We start from the raw sequence: 22,853 nt of genomic DNA, 5'->3' as shown, positions 1-22,853 counted from the left end.
AGTGTGAGTAATTCTCTGAGATCACTGGGAGAATATTGAACACTCCCATCTTACTATTTAAGACAGAACATTTTAATGTAGGGGCTATTCTAATTACCCGAATGTGCTTAAGACATGACACTGTTTTTGTCTACAAAGGCCCAGATCCACAGAAATTATTTCGGAGATGGCTAAATCTGCTTGTGCATGTGCCTTAATTGACTAAACAGGCTGGTGCTTAGTTTTTTAGTCCATACTCTAGTTAATAAAATAAATCCAGTAGTATCATTCAGCCCACATGTCCATACAAACAATTAATTACCATTTTTTAATCTGAAGAGTCTTAGCAGTATATTAGCAGGGAGAAATGCAGATCAGAGAAGCAGCAAAAACTTCAAATATTTTACATGAAGCCTGCCACACATGTGGCAATGAAGCCATGTGTGGCATTTTAGATCTGTAGATCTCAAATGACTATAATCTTATCCTGCAAATTCAATTAGTTGTCTTTGATAAAGACGTGGAATTGGACAGAAACTTAACTTTTGAAAGGTTTAGGTAAAATTAATGGTACACAGAACTGTAAACTTGATATCAAAGTCAAATGTTCAAAGGAAACTTAGAGAGTTCAGAAGTATAGGAAGAAAAAAAATGGGATTCAGCCTTCAAATAAATGCCTTAACAAAACTGGCAAAAATTAATCTAACACATACGTGTGTTTTCATTAGAGACCATAACCAACGCTGACGGCCTTCAAATTCTCTCCCCCTGCCCTTTTGGAAAAAAAAAAAAAACAAAACCAAAACACAACCAAACAAACATAAACAACCAAAAAACACACAAAAAACCCCCCAGCAGTACCAACTGGAATCTAAAATGAAATTAGGTATACTCTTTCCTAAGTAGGCTAAGGTTTGGACAGAAAAAGTCAGTCAAAGCTGTGAAATAAGGCATTCAAAGATTGAAACATGAATAAAGCCAAAGTCACTTGAGAAGAGTTAATCCCATACACTGTTCAGGTGTCATTCCCGATGTTGCATACCATTGTCATTTATGAAACTATATATGTGTGTGTGTATATATATATGTGTATACATATATATATACGCACACATTTGTAGATATATGCATACACATAGTAATATAGTGCTACCTATGCCTCTGAGTCTTAGGGCTAGATTAGATCTAGCCTCAATCTTTAAAATGGGCATCTTCTTGTCTTAAACCTGTGAGAGCAAGTAGGAAGAGAAACTTTGGCACAGGGTTTTACATTTGAGGTGTCTTCTAAAGAGAAGTACCATTATTATTAATATTTCTGCAGTGTGGGAAGTGGGGTGGAACATTTGAGTTTTTGTTTTTACACAGAAGGCTAAAAATAAGCTCTTAGAGACATTAGAATCTGAACAGGCAAAGGGAAGATGCTGCCATACAAACCACAGAGCAGTGAGATGCACAAACATGACTCGCATTTGAAAGTTTATGGAATGGGTTTTTTATGGTAGTATGAGAGAAATCATATATCTTTTTTAAGAAAAATAATGCTTTTTTAAAGCAATGCTAATGCTTCACATCAGACCAAATGAATATGTGTTTGAATATAACAAGCATTCAGTCAATTGTATCATACAATAAAGTGGGGTTTTCTACACTATTATTATCATGGTTACCATTGTACTTTTACATAACATGTAAACATGAAGAGCTGGCTTAAAAGAAACACATTTTTGCTCCATTTAACTAAGCATATTTACCAAGATGATTGTTTTTTCACTAAATTAAAAATTATCATGATTATAATTACAATTACTCTATTTCAGTGCCAAAAATCACATCACATGATGGGTATCATGGCAATGTCTTAAAATATTATATCTTATTTTTTTTCCAATGTTCTATTTAGCATTCCTGAAAAGAAGTCTGCCTCTGTAGGCTGTTTTGAAAAGAAATGGTAATTCAAGAAGATCGGAAATGAGTAGCTGATTCAGCAAAGATACCTCCTCACCTTTTTTGCCTGTATTGCACACTTAATTTTCCTTAAAAGAAAAAAAAAACATCCTGTACTTACAGAGGTAACACTGTTGTCTACCACAGCGGAAGTTTCCCCACAGTCTAACAATGACACTGCAATTAGGCTGGAGTCTCTCTTAAACAAGGCTGTAATTAAATCTGAATGCCTCTAACATCCACTACTTTTAAAATACAGTTGGATACTGTCTGTAATTACAAGTAGGTGTGTCCGGTATTTCTCAGCTTGTCACAAAGGGCACACAAAACTGCGTCATAATATATTTAATTTTATCACATCAGTTCGTTACTTTCAAACCACCTTGTGTTCTGAAATGGCTTCCATGTTTTGGCAGGGAGTCTTTACAAACTCAAAACCTACAAAGTGGCCCATTGCTGAAAATACTCTAGGTGATTCAGAGATCATTTCTTAATTTGTAGGGAAGATGAGAATGGGGAAACAAAGACACATTTTCAGAACAGGGATACTTCAATCTTTTCTACCAATTCAGGAATACCATGTATTTAATTTTTATGGTGCAGTGTTGTTCTCATTGAAAGGATTATAATAATATTCAAGCCATCCTAGCTTTGCAAAGCATAAAATAGTGTAATGGTTGCCCTGCGGCATAGTACTTATCATGACAATATTTGTTCACAGAGGAAAGGTAAGATTTTCCAGAATCATTTAGGAACTTGACATCTATTGATTCTGTTAAGTGTCAACAGTGTTTTCATACAAATTAATGTTTATTCCTTTCTCACTTTTTCTTTTGAAGGTCCGGATAAGAGAAGGTCACATACCTGAGACCACCACAATACAAGCATCCATTGCGAGCTCCTTTTTTTCTATTTTCAAAGGCACTGTAACAAGAAAGAAGTGTTTGTGGACATGCAGAAAGCAAACAACTCTTCAGGATTGGCTGGACACAGTGCAGACATGCACATGGCCAGTGCAGCTGGGCACTGACCTTGATGTGGTCAATGGATGGAAGCTGAATGCTCTCCAGAGCTTCAGCAAAGGTTGTGAGTACACTGTTCTGTAAAGCTTGGGCCAGAACCATGCCAGAAAATAAATGATCCAGATTAAGACCTGACTGCTGTATATTCATGAGTATCTCACACCCAAAGCAATTACTGTGTAGAATATGACAGTGAAAATTATAGATGAACTCTGCACTCTTCCAATAAACCTTACAGTAGGGAGTTTTCAAGGAATTATGCGTTAGGCAAGGCCTGTCTGGTGAAGCCAATAAAATAGTTTTAACATGTTCTAAATGCCCCTTTCTCTTCTCTAAGTTGCTGTTTCTCCTTGAGAGTTTCAGAGTCTCAGGGACAGCTCAGACTCTTCTCCTGCGCTATGTTTATTCAATACTGAGACAGTTGCAGCATTGTGTGACTTATCACAAGCCCACAAGACTTGCATGTTAAATATTGACTACCAAATAATCACAACAAGCCATTCACCAGGAAAAGAGTGAAACAAGTGGGAAAAAAAAAAAAGAGACACTCAGAAAACAACAGATAAGCTGTGTGAAAGCATTATCTCATCTCAAAGGATCGTCCATAAATAAAAACCTGAATTCATCACTTGTTCCCTGAATTAATGGCTCAGGTCCAAGAGATAAATTAATCAAATTATTCTAGAAAGAAAATAAGACTCATTTCAAAATCCAGACATTCAAGAGGCTGTTAGTTATAAATTTCTCATCTTTACCTGTTTTCACAGTAATTTCTTGAGTTACAACTCACTGAAGACAAAGGACTTACTCATATTTAAATTAGCCTCAAGGCATATTATAAACACATAATATCTAATCTTATGATTAGTTAGCTTCTCTTTTCCTTTATATTTTTGTACATCACTAGCAATAATGATGTTCAAGTGATATAAAAAGGCACTCATTGCAATGACTCTGAGGCTTGAAAAAACAAGTGTTGGTGTTGGGGCCTCACTGCTAAAGCCAGACACCTGAAGCTGAAGGGAAGACACACATTTGCTGATAAGGTCCAATATCCATTTAAAGACTCATAAGTGCTATGACACCCATAGGAAATCAAAGTTTTAGTGAATACACAAAATGTAATTAAAAAAAAAAAAAAAAAAAAAACAAACAAAAAACAAACAAACAAACAAACAAAACCCAACTCAGTTTTTACTCTTTCATCAGCATGTAGCTAACCACAATTTAAAGTTTATTTGAGCTCGAAATAAAAATATCTTCAATCATCCCTTCATCCAGGAACAACCCCCTTCCCTACTAGTTATGTTCAGTCTTCACATTTCACTCTGGTGGATCGTGCCTTCAACAGCACACTACTCCTGCATGCAGCCACATCATATCAGGAAAACTGGTTTACAGAAAAATGTAGTTTGGCAGGAAGCTTTATTTTTTTAACAAGTCACTCCATTGGAGGTTAGAATACAGTCAATGAAGAGAAGGAAACTAGAATTATTCTGAGCAGAAATACCACTTTACAGTTATGTGTTTCCAACAATAGCCTCTTTCCAAGAACACAAGAAAGGATTCAGACAAAACCAAAAAGTAGGAACCAATTCTCTTCATGTTGCTGTTCATGTAGAGTCATTGATGTGACTGAACATCTAAAAATGTAAAACTTGACACCATTGTAGGAGAATTGGTCTGGAAGCTGGCAAGATGAGGGAAACACTGAGTGTTCGGTGCATGTTTTCAGGAAATGCACAGTGCCAAAGAGAAGTGTGATTGTGTCAGGTATGCGATTTGCAGTCACAAAAGTACGAGCTTTGCCAGAAGTCTTAGAGGCATTTTTGTTGTTACCATTGGAAGAGAATTCACTTTGAAGGTTAAAAAACAAATATTTGGATAAAATATCAGTCTCCAAAGAAAGCCTCACAAGCACAGTACTGTTTTACAGCTTCCTCCCCAAATTTTCCTCTCCCAAACGTATATGTATACGCAGTTCCCCTTCATATACTATGTGATGTCAGCTGGCAGCCAAGTGGAGAATAGATGGGCATCATTCCCTTTCCTCTGTGTTGAACTCTTGAATAACCTATCACTTTCTCCAGCAGAGCATACCATTCATGTTACCCCAAAGGAGGACATGGTGCATATCCTTGTTCCACACATACTTGGTGAATTTCTTAGCGCAGATGGAGTGGGGCAGCTGGCAGTGTGCAATTCTCTAATCCAGCCACCTTAGCTGGTGGCTGGGTTTCTCTCCCTGATCATTAAACTGACTTATTTTGGTCTGTCAGGAAAAAAAGATTAGTAATGTGCAGAGCGTATGTTGAGTCAGAACACGGAGCAGCAGCTCTGTGTGCTGCTGATGGTTATCCAGCACCCTGCTCCTGCCAGTGCCTTTGAAAATCTGTTCCAATGAATCCTCTCTTAAGTAATCACTCTGCCAAATATCAGTTGTCTAGAAGAGCTTCGTTTTCAAAAAAAGGTCAAACAAAATTGGAACAAAAACCCTAGAGATACTTGCAAAAGGTCACTTAAGACGAAGGGGATTCCCAGCTGAATACAGGTTTCACTGTAGTGCGTGTATCTTGTGAGCTACTTTTTAAGAGACAAGCTTTAATTCATAGTCAAAATTAATGCTTATAATTTTCTGTGCACAATCATCCATTCACCCAGTAAATCAAACAGGCACATCCAACTATGTGATTTGCAGACTGTTACTCAGGCCTCCAAATAAAACACTCAATTTCACAACTTCATTATTCATGATAGCAAATAAAGTTGCAACATGATGATGCTTGCAGAACTGTGGTGGCCTTTTTATATGAAGACCTAGCCTCCAGAAAAGTATTTTCAATTCTATGCTTGTTAAACTGGATGAGCATTTCACAGTGAATAATTTATTTGATTAATTTAGGGCCATCACTGATTTACAAAACTCCTTTGTGCTGACTTCTTTGGTCACTTTGTTCATTATTTGAAGTTACATAACAGATGGTTTGTTCACATATATTTCTGCCTAATGATTGTTCATAAACTCTCTGTCCTGGATAGTGCTTTGAATATTTGCTATGCGGGCTCTGTGACTGGATTTTTAACCCACATACTGCATGGACTGGATTCTCAATCTTTTTTTTTTTTGTGTAAGCTAACTAAATATTTTCCCAAACCACAGAATATCTTCAGGAAAGTGAGGGTGAAGCAGTCGGGTGTAAAACAAAGCTTCTTAAAAGTTATGTGCAAATTTCAATTTCTGAATAGCTTAACAAAGCTATGAAAATTCAGACGTTTATGTACAGACACTTAAGTACTTGATTGGATCACTCTCTACCAAGCAAAATGAGACTCAACAAAACATTTAGAAAAAGTAAATGGAATAATAGATGGCAGTGCAGTAAGCAAAAACTGACAAAAATTTCACTATTATTGCCAAGATAGGGTCAGAGCTGGCCCACCAGGATGCCACGCTTTAAACAGGAATAATGATGGCTCTCCTAGATGATGATGAGCCATTCAAATTGATGGTGTCTGTTTAAATCAGGTAAGAATTTGAGCAAATTGGTTGTTGTTGAACCATTTACAAGATTGCTGAAAAAAAAAAAACAACCTAGTAAGCGTGATTCCTCAATAAGTTCATATAAGAACAAACAACAGTGATCCAATCAGGCTTACATTTTACTATTAATATTGTGTTTGTAGATATTTACCTCTGCAGCAGTTTCAGAGACTGTATCTTGAATTGCTGTTAATGCCTTTCTTCACTGATTAATAGAAAGTGGAGCTATTTACATGTATGCTTTCCACCTGTTTTTATACCAGTGTAACATTGCCATCTACAGGATTTACAGTACGGCAGCTCTCCATTACTTGAAAAATAATTTTACAATCAAGGAATAGAAACCACTGAGGTTGAAAATTCAAGTGTCCAAAATTAGCCCTGTTTGATCAGCCTGGCAAACTGCTATTTTACAAATTATCTAGTAATAGTATGGCTCACCAGCAAAAGCTGTATGTTAAACTACTGTCTAGCAAGTTATAAAGCTGAGAGTTTTCCTTTAATCTAGTTGAATTATGCATTAGGATGAAAAGAAATAATTATTAAGTATGAGGGTCTTCCGATTTAGTTGCTCATCAGAAATCAACATAAGTTACATTTTCATACTGTCATGCAAAAATTTTATACTTTTCTATTCTACAGACGATTCGGAGGAGTATTTCTCAGCATCTTTCTGAGCTTTGAAAAAGGATTTATGCAATATAAATCATTAATCACCACACTAGACTGTGGAGATCCCTTCAGAAGTATTAAATATACTGTCCAGAGAACTGAAAATGCACATATGCAAGTGCTTAATTTTAGGCAGCTGCTTAATTTTGATGCGGCTGTTTGATCTCTGTCCTAAAGACATAATATTTGTGATTTTCAAGATGGCACTGATTCATTTAGAGATCCCGGTCTTCTAGAGATCTTGATCCTCTAAAGCTGCTTTCACAACATTTAGCATTCTTCTAATGAAAAAAAAGGTTTTCAGGGCTGAAATGCTGTGTTAGCTGACCAAGCACCCCAAAAAACACCACAAACAGGGGTGACATGCTATTGAGGAGCGCTGAATTAGGTCTGCTTCACTGAAATCTCTTTTAGTGTGACAAGGAAGAAAAACAGAATTAAACAGTGATCAATAAGTATTGGGGAAAAGCTGGAGAGGTCACAAGAGGTGAATTGAATGAAATAATCTGATTGAAAGTGTGATCTTTGATGTCAGAAAAAGTGGTTAGTGACTTTAATTCAGGGAAGACATAATGCTGCAAGACATTTTCATTTTTGAGATTGAAGGAAAAAGTGCATCAGAGGGGGAAAGGATCAGCAGCAATGATTCAGATGAGATCTCAAATTTGAGATGGACAATGTCTGTGTACGCAGAAGAGTCATAAATTTGAACATTAGTGCACTGGGATAGTTCTGTAATCATTGGGAACCTCTAGATGGATTTTGCCTCCTCTGTTTATATCTAGGGAAACAAAAAGACACACACACAAAAAAACCCAAAACAACAACACAGTCCGTTGAAGAAAAAAAAAGGAGAGAGAAAAAAAGAGGAAAAAAAAATCACATTGACCCGAGCTGGACATATTTTCATTTTTCAGTTCAGTAGTCAGACTCAAAAATCAATTATGTTCACAACCCTATCTAGCCATTCTTAGTCCAGGAGACATTTCTGGCGCAGGATGGGGAGGAAGGAGTAATTTTGCTACATGCAGAACAGCATTCTGGTTTCAGATTTCTCTTCTGGTAGCCTCACGCTGGTCTAGATGAGACAAACTGATGACAAAAAAGCTGATTTATTTGTATTTCAAAACTGTCAGTTTCTCACACTTAAGGACAGTAATAAGGCTGTTAGCAGGGGGTTGTCGGCATTAGTATATTGAGACTGTTAAGAGACTTTCCAGATTGAGCTGATGTCAGTTAATACTTGAAGCAGCCGAGCTGTGAGCTGGCAGCATCTGTAGCAATGTGGAAGATGTTGAGGAGCGCACAAATTTATAAGTTAACCTGCCACTTAGTTTGCCCCATCTGACTCTATTGTTGCAAGCAGCTGGTATAGCACTATAGGTCTTAGAGAATGAGGCAGAAGTAGCCCTTACCCCTGCTATGGCCAAGAATTGACAGACATGTTTGGAGAATACCCCTCAGCAGTGTGGAGTCTGGGGAGCTATGGCAATGATGAGATTTGTCACTGCAGCAGCTTTGATCAGGCTACTGTCAGTAACCACCCTACTACTGACTCAAAAAAAGCAGCAAGTACCTATCAAGGCATGACTCCTTCGATAATTGTGGTAGTAGCCTAAATCATGGATGTCTAGAGAATATGGTGGTGGCAATGTTCTTCTCCCTTGGTGAGGTTCTGCTCTTACTAAGCTAAGAGTAGAAAAATAATAATAAACTAGTGTCTTAAGAATCTTCATTGGGTCTTTTCAGGACCATTTTATTGCCCTGCGTAGAAACTCAAGCTCTGATTACCAGGAATTGTTGAAAATAATTTTTAATTGCAGATTTCTATTGATTATAATATTTACAATTTATATGCTGCTTGAGAATCAACAGTTGCCTAAAAAGTATTTGTGAATAAATTGGCATGTTAGAGTATATGTCTCGTGCATAATATATGTCAGAATTTTGAAATTATTTGCAGAAGATAAGCAATTTAAAAACTATTAAATTTGCCATTGTATGGCATTTTTTCCTTTTTGTCACACTTTTCATTGTGCTATAGAAGCAGTAATTACATATTAAAGATGAGCTAAAAGCCTCTAGGCTCCTGTTTGAACTGTTGCAGGCACTTGAAAATACATACTTAGAGACAGCATCCTCCCCTGTCTCATTAAAATCTCCTATTTGGAAGAGATAATTCTCGTTGTGCCTTTATGTGGGATGGACATTCACGCTCAAGAGATGTTCAGAAGAACACACTCAACATCACACCAGTGTCAACAGCATTGCCCAGGAGAGTGTCCAGAAGTCCATCCTCAACCTCCCCCAAGTGATCTTCCCTCTTTTGTGATCTTTAGAAATGTTTCCAATCTTGATTTTCAAAATGCTACTGAAAGACCACACATTCACACATTCTAGATACCAAAATCCTTTTCAGAAGTTACAGCAGTCAACAGATACAACACAAGGGTGTGTGTGGGGGTGGAATTCAGAGCTACTAAAAAAGGCAACAAAGATATTTACACCTTCAGTTCCCTAAGGAAGTTAATAAGGTGGAAAGATGGGCAGAGGTCATGGCCAGTGATTGGCACCATAAAGGTGAGGGGTCTCACAGGAGAAGTGACAGGTCTGTGAGTTTAGGAAGGGGCTGCTGACATGAGCCTGGAAAAACAGATGAGGGAGAGAGGTTGGAAGCAACATTTAGGGGGTTAAGCAGGGGTACATATGTGTTGTATATTTTATAACGATGTACACCAGGAAGACAGGGTTCGTACGCCACCAAATCAGTAGATGTCTTGAAAAATGAGACGGATCCTTGTGTGCACTGCTTACTGTGCCATGGCACGCACAGCTCGCCATGCCAGCCCGCTGGCCTCTGCACCCTCATCGCCAGCCCCTACCAGATACCAGCAGCTCAGCCAGCAGCAATGGAGACTCCAGCCTCCTGCTACCTGTTTGTTTGGTGTGTTGGATGTATTTAATATAATCCGATGTGTGATGCCTTAAGCACTAGGTACATATTACCAGCATGAAAAGGGGTGCAACTTTTAACCCAAATCTGGCTTTCCTGACTATTACTTTATTACCTACCCAGCAGACGTATTAAGCTCCTCATTAAAAGTATCTGTCCTATTGCAGCTTACTGCCATGACTTAGTATAGGCTGGATCTTGTAAAGTCCACGGAGCTCATGCAGTTCCGGTGAATTAGAGGCAGTGAGATGCCCTTGCCAGTCTGTTGCTGCCTCTGCCCTGATCCCAATTCAATTGCTTGTAAGTCACCACAGGAAAGCAGAATAATGATGCTCTGACCACTGTAACCTTGGGCAGTTAGGCTGGAACATGGTAAAATTACAGTAGTCAAGGTTGTGATAAATGCTTGTTCTTGAGCAGGCAATGAGTAACTCTGTATTACAATTGTAAAATATATGATATTTTACAATTTATATTTTACATAAAATATGAACTTCTACTGGGCCTTTGGGAAAAACTTGAAAAAGCTTGGTTAGCATTCACACTGCTGATCCCAGAGATGGATTGGACACCATTAAATAGAACAGAAATATTACTGAATAAATAGTTAAGGCTAATGGCTTTCTCTGCCAGAGAAGAAATAAATTATCCAACATGAGCTGTTGTATTAGCTATATCACGGGATTGTTAAATAAAATAAAGGACTCAAAAAACTGGTCCAGGAAAATGAGATAGTATCTAACTGCATTCTTGAAAAGAAAGTCTAATTAGAGAGAGGGGAAAAAAATATATTTAAAACATGATCGCTCTTACTTGGATCAAAGACACTCTCAAAGGGCAGTCCTAAACGGAAACCCTAGGGAGCCTAAAAGCAGTAAGCCAAAGGAAACCTTCATTTTAGTGCCTGTGGGGAGCAGAACCTGCTCTGTAACAGATGGTCCCTGTCTGCCTTCTGACATCATTAGCAATATTCATCTGAGGCACATTTGTGCTCAACTTTCCTTTATTCACTGCCTGAGAACCACAACACAACCACATGTAAGCAGCTTCCATTGGAAAAAAGGTTCATCCCCACAGATGTACAGGTACACTTTTGGAACCAGCACACAAGAACCTATCCTGGTACGGTTAAAACATTTGATTTACACCCATTCAGAGATACAAAGATTGATAAAAATAATGACAACCAATTCTCATGCAGGCTGTTCGGATATTCACAGCTACTACATGGCCCTGCCTCATCATGAATGAACAAGATGTAATCCTATCACAGAAGGAAACAGCAGCAGCAGATGAGACAGTGCAATACGCACAACTACAGACAGAAGCAAGAGGCTACAGCAAGACACCATATACCACAGTCTAAAAGAATGCACTTTCTTCATTTTGGAAGGATTATCCATTTTTCTTCTATTGCAATACATTGCACAACTGTGCAGTTTTATATCTAGACAATGTCAGTTCTGTACAAACATTAGTCTCCTCAGCAGCCTTTGAGGTGGGTAATTTCACAATTTTATGTGTAGGAACTGTGATTCCAGAGACAAAAAAAAAAAAAAAGAAATGTTTTTCTGTGCCAGGCAAGAAGAGCTATACTCAGCCATAGGCAGGTTTTGTAAGGAAGATTTCCAGAGTTCCACTCTAATCCATCTCCTTCACAACACAGCAACATCTACATTTACAGAACTAATAGTCTGATTGACTTGTCTGGGTGCCTGGAACTGTGGTCTGAACTCATCTGGACGAGCACCCCCGAGTCACTGCTACAGGTTGCTGTGTCAGATGTCAGATCTCACCTCCACTACCTTGCTCTGCTGCAATCAATTAGAAATTATTGAGGTCACATTTCATATTTACGATTTACTGTCCTGCCTCTGAGCTGGTGAAGATGAAGTTTATCTAACTGGCTCCTGCCTCACTCCTGCTTGATAAGAGTTTGAAATTGCTCATAAAAGCTCTTAATACTGTGTTACAGGTAACTCTTAACAACAGTTGCACATACCAGATATCGCAATTGAAGATTCTTTTATTTTTTTCATCTCCAAAAACTAACTACTAGCTTCCTTTCTGAATATAAGAGAAAAACTGAGCTCTTAGGTGGCCTCATTAATCGCTGCTGTAACTTGGTGCACTTCACATTGTATCAGGAAATACACCTGACCTCCTGTGACATTATCGGGTACCAAAGTGGCTGTGAAGGATCAGCCTTGTTGTGTCAGCCATTTATGTTATGCTGTGAAAAGCCCTTCAATTGCCACGTGTCCTCATCTCAACACAGGGACAATGTCAAGGGCTAAATTTCCAATATGCCAAAGCTCTAAGTTGACCAGCTCTATAATATAATATGCATGAAGGTCAGAAGCAGCTGTCACCTCAGATGTGTATTTTGCACAGAGTTATTTTCTTAGCCAAGAAGAAACTCACTGGAATACATTACCAAACTGAGAAAAAATAACATGAGAGAATGGGAAGAGTCCATGTAAAAAATGAGGCAAACAAGCCAGAAACCCCGATTCATTTCAACTGCATTGGCATGCTTGATCCAACTTCTAATACTGCCTTAACAGAGAAGCATTTTTCCTGTTTAAATTGCATTAAGAAGTGGAATTAGCTTTATAAATATAAATCAGTTAAGTATAATGCAATATTTATGCCACGGTATCTGATTTTTTCCCCTTTAGGATTCCATTTAAAAGGGAAATAACAAGAAAACTTAGCACTCTGAGAAAGAGAGTAGGTTTACAATTTATGCTAATTAATTTTCATATTGACACAAAACTAAACCCTGCATTTTGATTGCAGCAAGGAAAAAAAAAAAAAAGACAGATTAAACCAAATAGATTTTTCTTTGCAACTGGTAATGCTCTAAGGAAAATCTCTATTTTTTCATCAAACACATTAATTCTCATTCACTCATTCTTCTACTGCCCAGCATGCAGGCCACTGTGCCCGAACCAGTCCCGACTCTCTGTCCCAATTGCCCAGACACAAGGGTAAATGTATATGCAAGAAAAATAGCTCCATTTATTTGAAGCCATGAAATGCTCCAATCAAGAACCCATTTTTCTAGGTATTACATAAAAAGAGCAATAGGCCATCCCTGACCCAAAAAGAGGTTCAAAATTTTCCATTAAATCAAATAACGTCATTCAAACTTGGAAGCAAAAAATATTCTAGTACTAGCAAAGGTAGAAAAAAAAAAACCCACACTATTTTGTTAATAAAAAGGCTACTTGGAATTTGGAAAAACAAACAAACAAACCAACCCTACCAGTTGGCTAATTCCATATATATTCGTTGAAGAGTCTGTACCTAACTCATCATTGTTCTAACTTGCCAGGCTTCACTGGTGCTACATCAAAAAGAAAACTGGGTCCACTGAGGTCTATTTTCTGTTAGAATTATTCATCAAGGATCTGCAAACCTGACTGAAATTTTCTTCCACCTTCAGCTGAATAAATTCTTTTTGGTGTTCAAACAGATTCATTTTTCTCTTCCTGTGTCCCACATGTATGTGCCATCTCATTTGGGCAACAGTGAAAGGTTCTATACTGCTAGAAGTGATTCACAGTATTATGCCTTTGATTATTTTAAAGGGGCAGAAAAAAGTTGAAGAGCAGTAACTCCATGTCACTGACCAACTCAGGCTCTGTCAGCTTTGCCCCTTTCCTCAAAATATTTACTCTTCTTTGTTACAATTTGATTATTCAGTCAGGGTGTTTTTTTTAAATTGTTAATAGAATTTGCCCATCATATTGATTAGCTTACTTAGTTCAGCTGGATTCACAGTGTAAATAAGTTTTCTTTGCAATTTTAAAGTCCCTTTCCTCCATGACTCCGTGACTCCATTTCAGTTTTTTCCCCCCCTAATTTTAATGGAAGCAGCAGCACTAATTACCTGCCCTTATGTCAATGTTTCCTCAGCAGCATCCTCCAGTACTGAATTGCTGGTTTCCTTATTGTTATTGTCGTTAGCACTGAAGTATTCTTACAAGGAAACTTTCATTCAGCCAGCCTGAGGTTCTTACTTCTGCAACAGAAAAAGAATAATTTTTCAGTTAAAATCAGGATGTTGCCTACCCCTAATGAGACAGCAGCATGATTAGAAGTGGTGATATTTTCAATTTCCCCATCCACATTCATTTTAATCCATATTTCGCTGAAGTAAATGCAGACTTATCTTGAGATGCGTGTTGTGCCTATTTGCCAAAAATTAGGAAAAAAAAAAAAAAAAAAAAAAAGAAGAAAGGCTTCTTTATCTCAGGTTTGCAGCTTTCTCAAACATCACAAAATTCTAATTCAGTTTTCCTTATTTTAATGGGTTTTCCCGGTACAGTTTTCAGACAGACATGGAAGCTAGATTTATACATTTCTGGCTGCTGCATGATGCTATATTCCTCAGCTAAACATGCTGTTTCTGAACTACTCTGTGCAAAGATATCTACAATATTATTAAAAAAGATAGGATTATAGTTTAAAGTACGATAGCATATCCCTAATTTTATAATCTAACTCCCTCACCTTATCTCAGTATAAGAATACACTTATTATTTTTTAAAATTTGCTGTGAAAGCTGTTTAAGAATTTTATTTGATTGAGATAGAAAGCAACTCAACTTCACTGCTTTTCTGTTTTAAATGTTTGCTTTTGTCACTGTGTTGCCTTACATCTTCCCCATTAGTTAAGTCATCTTGAATTATTTACAGACAGTTGACTTTGCTGTTCCTTATACAACCTTATTTTTAAAATAGCTGCCAAATGACTTGAGACAGGAAATAAGAATATACGAAATGTATTTGGCACCAATTCATTACTGAGGCAGGTGATTTTAAAAAGTTTAGTAGAAAAGGGAAAGACAAAGTCTTCCTCCAGGGATAGGTGACACACTGAAGAAGGTGACACAAAGGGCAAAGACATGTAAGGAGGTGAGAGGCCAGGCAATCTTGCCTATTGGAGGATGAGGATGACCAATTCAGATGCTATAAAACAGCACAGGAATTCTGTTTTCATCTATATAAAGTATTTCCAGAGACAATAAACTCAGGAAGATGTACCGCAGAGGCGTTTATTAGGAAAAGACAGACTAAATGGACAGATTGAAGTACCTGTGAGTTTGGGGCGAGGGACTGAAACCCAATTTAAACCCAAGCAGCTGTGTGCTACAAGTCACCAAGAGTAAGCAAGCACAGCACTTCACTCAGCTCTGGCATGGGGAGGCTTAGTATGTGCTTTCGTGGTTCAGCAAAACCAGGACTTTCTTCCAACTGCCTCATAAAGCTCATCCTAGGAGGTTAGCTTCATGCTCTTCTCTGGCCTACCAGGCAAAGTCTTGTACCATTTGAAATCTTAACATAGAAGTAGAAACTAGTCCAAGTTGTTTGGGATCCCCTTTGTAGTTTAGTGCCTTGAAATGGTAGCAAATGTCGCTGATAAAACACAGTGATGATTCATTACTGGTGAGCATGCAGGTAAATGCTTTCATCTGAATGCATATACAGAATTCACAATGAGTGCCAAAACTCTTCTGAATTCCCTAATAGAACTCTGTTGCTAATGCCATATAAAGAGTGTCCATGGAGCACTATCCAAGTAAGCCAGCATGGGACATAAGGGGTTAATCCCAATGGATTTCTGGTGTAGTTTAGCTAAATTGCACTAACCCATTATTCAGACATGTATTAAGAATTAAAAATGCCTTGATTCAATTTCTTTACCTGACTTCCAGAGCAATTTAAGTTAAAATCAAATTAAAGACATTTTATTTCTGAATATGAGCATGTGCACAGAATTTAAGAGAGTTAAACTAGATCTCCTTACAAATGACTGAGGCACAGAAGGAAGCCTTGGCAATCACCATAGCCTCCAAAAGAAATCTAGGCAGCTCTCTCTGACAACACTCCGTTTCTTCACATGGTTAAAATCTATCTTGTGCATTTAAGGAGGGATAGGAAGGAAGTAAAAATGTATATGCCTCATGCAATAATGTTATATAATGCCATCCAATACCAGAAGCAGATGTTGAACTATTTAGTCTCATCCCATATGGCAAGACAAATGTTCTCCTGGTTTATTATTAGTATTGCAGTGACAACACTGTGACTCAGCATCAGAAATCATTATTTTAAATATCTTCCACCAGAAAAGCCTTGGCACAAGCCTTTTTTCCACAGAAGGTTGGTCCTGACTAAAACCTTCCACCCAGCACGGAGATTAGCACAGTGAGGCAACAACCTGGTGATCCACTTCCACATTAAAATAAACCTGTGTGCTAACCTTTGAGGAGTTGATATAGCATTTTGAGTTATATATCAAGGAGAAAAATGTAATGGATATATGTTAAAATCATTAAAGAAGCTTTCATTGCAAATAAAGAGTGAATGGCTCATCCCAAGTCAGCTATCTGATGTATCAGTTTAGGTTTTTCATCCCAAAGTATGCATTAATCTCTTCAGTCTCGTCTCTTGTCATCTTCTTGTCAAAAGAAATTTCACATCACTTCCCCCCATCATTACTCCCCCTGGTTCTGAAAACATTCCACTTTAAAATTTTATCACAGGGCATTTTTTTCTTTCTGTTCTAGGTTTCATGGAGGGTTATGCTATGAAATGCACAGAAGATTATGCTATTAAAAAAAAAAAAAATAAAGCCTTAGTACAGCTAGTAAAAAAACAGGGGTAAAAATCCTAGAATGACTGAACAACCTTCATATTTTTCCTTTCTGAATCTGCCTCCATTTCATTTCCAAAGTCCAATTGAAGCTGCAAAGTTTGATGGGCATTTTCCCTCATTAGAGTGTGTGTGATGCTCCTAGAGGAGGAAACAGATGGATCTGTCACCCAGGCAGACTCCCAGCGACTGCTTCCTTGTGACATCCCTTTCCACAGCCACGAACGCCTCCTTCATTAGTTCACAACTACGGCTAAAAAAACCCCACACAAAACACCGCAACCACGCAACCAAATACAAATCAACAAACAAACAAAAAAAGCAACACAAACCAATAAAAGACAGGCATCCATTTTAAAAGACTTGATAGTTTTAGTTACTTTCTATGTGTTTCTCATCCTATTTTTTTGATAAGGTAACACACATATTTCTGCACTAAGCAGGTTGGTGGGGACATCAAGAGTAACATAGCTTTATACATGCACATAAGTAGGAGCTGATAGCACAAAACCATGTGACACACACAGAAAACATATAAACGCAACCAGCAGTTTCTTTGTTGTGACACTGATTTTGAGACGATTGTAGGAGTAGGCGTATTGTACAGCACAAGCACACAAAAGCTTCTGGCTGTAACCCAGCAGAAACCTCCTACATTTCACAGGTGGCCTGTGAGCTGCAGATGGAGAACTTCTGTGTAAAAAACTTCAAAAAAAAAAAAGAATAAAAATCACCCAGCCTTATTCATCCTTTAATTACACTTGGTTTTTACTACTTCCTCACATTCACTACCTTTCTGAATGCTTCAGAATTGCTTTCAGCTTAAATAAAGGTTTTAAAAAATACTAAGGTCTCTTATTTTGTAAAAATTTCACACTGCTAGCCTCCATTTTTCCTGTTCTCCTTTGCGGTATTGCCAAGAAACTTGGTCCTTTGCTGGCAATAGGCACACACCAAAGATTGACCCAAAGGGGCTTCTGCAAACAGAAACATGGTTTGCTAGTTTTCTGCATTTAGTAGAAAAATGTAGCTCATCCCACTGGGAGACAGTGCCCAGTGTGATGAGGATGCAGAGAGCAAGAAGGGTGGGTCACATAGGTCCAGAATTATTATTAGGCTTTAAAAATTTCTGGCAAGAATCCACATCTGGCAGAAAATTGCACCTTGTGTCACTTGGGCACTGGCTCGTGCGCAAACACAGCGACAACTGAGCAGGCCAGGTCTCATAGCACAAGAAGCGGAATTATGGCTGGGCTTTAAAAATCTGTGGTGAGCACAGCATTTAGCAGAAAATTATAGCTCATCCCACCAGGAGCCAACACCTCCTGGGATGAGGATGGAGAGACTGACCAGGGTTGCTTATGTAGGACAAGAACTGAAATTCTTATTGGGCTTTAAAAATTTCTGGCAAGGAGCAGCAGCGGAAGAGAGGAATGAAGAAGCATATCTTTGTTAGTTTAATTGGACATTGTCACAGCAATTTTCATGATATAATTTTGTAATGATTTTCACAGGCCACTAAGCTGCCAGTTTTCCCTGCCCGGGCTGAATTTTCTCTGGACGAGGCTCTTCGTCAAGGAACATTTCTCTAACAAAAAAGCGTCCTTGCAACACTAGTTTTAAGCTTTTGATAGTGCTGTCCAGCGGACTGCCCTGCCAGATTCTTGCTTCTAAATTGTGCCTTAAAGTAAAAGCTGCTGAAAAGCACTAAGTCTATAATCTAGTGAACCATGCGATCATTGCCTATAACACCAATTAAAGAAATAAAATGGACTGCTCACTGCACTGAGGAAGAATATGACTGAGGTTTACAAAGTAATTAATATCATTGATAATTTGAATGTAGAACCTTTATTTACCAAACTCCCAACAGTAAAATGAGAAGCACTCAGACTAGCATGAGATATGCAGAGAAAAGCAGGTATTTTTTTTACATGCCTCATAGCAAACCACTGGAATTTGTTGACATGAGCTTGTCAAAGCAGACAGTAACAGCTGGTTTAAAAATGTATTAGGGGTGAGTTCATGGACAATAAGTCCAAATCCAGCTACTAAAAAGAGCGTCCTTGACCCAGCAATTGTGGATGTTGAGGACATACAAAGGGAATGGATGGCAGGAAGTTGTCAGGCTTACATGCTTGCTGCAAATAATTGCTTTTGTTGCCTCCACTAAAGCTGGATACTGAGCTACATCAACCCCCAGGATACATGACCTGGCGAGCACTGAGGTTCTTACTGGGCAGTTCAATATCAAAGATCAATGGAGAGTCTGGAGGGAGATGAGAGGATTTTACCTGTTCAAGTAAAGGTGGAACAACAGTCTAAATATCCTAAGAATAGCTATTTCCCCTTCTTCACAGCCAACACACAACTCAGTAATGAGAGAATTATTGCAAAGAACTTCGCTCTGATGTAGTTTACTGCATAGTTCTGCAATTCAAGAATGCACAGAGTTGAGGCAAGCACTTGAGGTTTAAGCTGTGACCCTGCAAGCTTTCCATGTGTCACTTGTCACTGCAGCAAACATCAGTGCCACTAGTGCTGTGCTCAGGGGTTGTGAGTCCTGGTCCTCTCCACTCCCTGCTGTTAATCAGAGATAAATTCCACAATAGACAAGGGACTTAAGCTGCTCTAAAGAGTGACGAGACTAAAATCAGGTCCTTCATGTTTATTTGTAAAAGTTGGTGGTAGTTAATCATAAACAGCAGTTGTTTCCTGGGTAACTCCTGCTGAAGCTGTGAGTGATTTGCTCTTTCCCATTAGGAATATTTCTCAGATACATTACTTACCATGACACATCCTGGCTATTAAGCTACAGCATGCCTAGAAGACAGTGTCTAAAGACTTACCTATCGCTTTCTTAAGATCTACTTTTCCTAGTAAAAAATGCAATATAATTTTCACTCTCCAGCATAAAGTAAGCATTTTATCCCAAAAATGGCAAAAATTAGCTCATTGTTTTTTCCAGTCAACTCATCTGCAACAAGGACTGGTTTCAGTAAAAATTAAAGGTAAGAAGAAAAGGCCATTTATCTCTAAACTGACTTTTCAGATTTGCTTCTAATCATCTGGGGACTTTGTTGAGTTAAAATAGACCTACGTCAAAAGGAGGAAGAAAATGTGTTTTAAGTCCTAGCGCTTTTGTTCGTTATCATCAGATTCAGGTACTCAAACTCTCAAAAGGACAAAAAATAGTGAAAATGGTATGCATGACAGATCAAATAATGCACCCATTGCAATTATTTTATAATTAAGCCCTGATGGCATAGCATTTAGAAATAATCAATCTATCAGGTTGAAATCCAGCTCTATAGAGAGAGTTGGATTTGCAATTGCCCAAGATTTTACTGTTAGTGAAGGAGAAATCAAATGAGAATAGAATGCAGAAATTTTCTATTTCTGTACCTTGGACATTTATCTTTGGTGACAGCATATGACCCAAGACCTTGGAGAAAGAGATATGCAACTAATAGAAAGATAACAGTACACAGATTCTTCTTTGGTTTCAAAGTCCAACAGTGTTCTAAGACTACTTGCAAGTTTATTGCTTACTACTTCCCACTGGACTGGTATTTGCATCCATATCATGCATCCATATATTGCCTACATAACAAGTAAATCATAGGGTATGGTTTGTGTATCTCATAGGGAAATTAAAAGAATAACATGATCATTTAACCTGACCCCTTTCCATGCAGCTGTAACCTCTCATTAACCAGCAATTGCAAACAGACTAGTTAAGTTTTGAATTGTCACTGTGTTCATGTTACTTGAGAGGCTGTAAATTTGCTGACTGATGGCAGCCTTCCTCACTGTTAATAAATAGAAAATTTTAACAAGTCCATCTCCCACTAAGTATAAAGCAAGTAAATATAAACACTCATGCAAAGATCTAGAAGTTACCATCAGCTGTTGTTGAGAGGTAACTAAAAAACGGTGCCAAATAAAGATCCAAACAAAATATACAATGGTAATAGCATAGGCTATATCTTCAAAGAAATTTCAAAGCTAGAGCTCTCAAATAGAGAAGTTTAAAGTACCCATTTTTGCGTATTTTGTATGCACCTTCTTAAAAAATAAATCCATCCGTGGGTAACTGTCTGGGATATTGACTTGATGTTCTTTTTACTTATATTAATGGAGAATAAATTAAAATTGTATAAAGGAAGATGTAAACTTTGGACTCACCAAGTTCTCCACTTGAAGGCTGTAGATATAAATAGTCTGGTATACAAACAGAGAGTAAGTTAGTTTTGCACCCTCTACATATAGACAAGAAAATCAATACAATCACAACCTCAACAAACTGACCTGGTTTTGAAGAGTTTAGTTACGTTTCAGTTGCATGCAGAGCTCACCTGGGCACTTTACACAAGGAAAATTCCCTTAAAATGCAAAAATACGGCTAAAATTATTGTTAATCCAATTCTAATTTGTCTTGCCACACAAAAATAGCAGGCAACACAATTAACTTGCATTAAAATTAAACCCATTAATGGATGGCATTTGGGTCAGCTACAGGAAGTGAACCAAGTTCATCTTGAATCTTATATGCTTTTTGCTGATACCATGACAGCTAGGAATTAAACATGCAAGGATCTTTTATTGAACTGTCCAGATCCTGTTTATATTCAATCAAAGTAACCCACTTTATCATGCCACTCTTGACATCGCTGCAAAATAGATAACAGCTAAATCAGAGACTGTCAAACTGAAGTAACTGTCAAGAATTAAATGCTGTTGCTGAATAAAAGCCATAATTGAAATGCACAAAAAACCCTCTAAAACAATGTGGAAAACTTTAGATGACATTGAAGAGACATCAAAAGTCCCTGATACAGCAATAGAATTGAGCAGATTGTTTGGGCAAAATGTCATCGTTTGAGCTTCCTTGTGCCTTATTACACACAAACATCATCTGGGACTCCGCAGAGTACTGAATTACTATTTACAGCATTTTGACCTTGAACATCACAGTTGCATTAATACAGACCATTCAGTGGAACAGACAGATAGTTATGAGGTCGCTGCAAAAGTATAACAGATTTTTCTATTCAAAGGAAAAAAGTAGTGACTTGTAGAGATCCAAAAACGAAGCATCTGTTCATAAAACACCTGGACTAACAAAGGGTAATCTATTCTACATAACAGTTAAGATGCTATATACTATTGATCAAGCATTGTAAGAGGTTCAGTACCCTTTCACAACTCTCATGATACTCTAATTATGAGATGTAAATTAGAATCTCTAAAACTGGTAAGTTTCCTGAATATGAAATTTAGTCACCCTCAAGCATGCCTTATTAACTAAGTGACAAAGAATTGTAAGCAGGAATTTAAAATTCAGTATTCATTCAAAAGAAACCAATTTGAGAATTTCAAATACTCCACTAACAGCAAGAGACTAGCAGTATATAGCCTGATTATTTCACATCCTAAAGCTTTTTTCACCGCTACGTTTATAGTGACATCTGCAAGTGCTAATAGAGTTCTCTCTAAGATGGGGATCATTAAGTCAAAATACTCAAGCACAATGGGCAAAGAAAGATTGAATTTGTTCATGCTCATAACAATTGACAATGATGCTAATATACATGTGTACTTCATTGAATTTGTGCAGCATAGTCAACATCTGGAAACGCTTTCCTATCCAATCAGTATAAAACTTTAAATAAATACTTAGTAACATACACATTTCAAATATATATCTGTAACCTGCTTTTCATTACCTGGAACTGCCCATAAAGAACTGGGGAAATCAAGAGGGGAAGAGAATACTGAGCATCTTTCTTACTGAAGACAGTCAAAAACCCAGTACGGTGAAGTCTGCCTTTCCTACATGTGATACCACCTACATGTTCAGTTGAGACTTGATTCAACACCGTTAACTACAGTGGGAGTTTTGCCACTTATTTCTAGTGAGTTAAGAGAGCTCACTCCTTGAAGGATTACTCATTAGGGAGGTGAAAAACAACGAGGACACAGCGCCCCCCCCCCCCCCACACACACACTCTTTTGTTGTGTAATCATACTCAAAAAAAAAAAAAAAATCATAAAGGGATTTCAAATCAAGAAT

The 22,853-nt window shown here is 37.8% G+C and overlaps 1 long non-coding RNA gene across 2 annotated transcripts in view; it reads right to left on the bottom strand.

Annotated features, from left to right (window-relative positions):
* Positions 1-22,853, bottom strand: part of LOC135580241 (uncharacterized) — a 100,051-nt gene that overhangs the window by 64,485 nt on the left and 12,713 nt on the right. For both annotated transcript variants that reach the window (XR_010474660.1, XR_010474659.1), the window contains one exon: positions 14,010-14,141. This is a non-coding gene — a long non-coding RNA (uncharacterized LOC135580241). The remainder of the gene's footprint in view (positions 1-14,009; positions 14,142-22,853) is intronic.

Source organism: Columba livia, chromosome 9, assembly GCF_036013475.1.
Source record: "Columba livia isolate bColLiv1 breed racing homer chromosome 9, bColLiv1.pat.W.v2, whole genome shotgun sequence".
NCBI classification, from domain to species: domain Eukaryota; kingdom Metazoa; phylum Chordata; class Aves; order Columbiformes; family Columbidae; genus Columba; species Columba livia.
The sequence above is the reverse complement of the archived record's forward strand: the minus strand, read 5'-3'. Positions and strand labels throughout refer to the sequence as shown.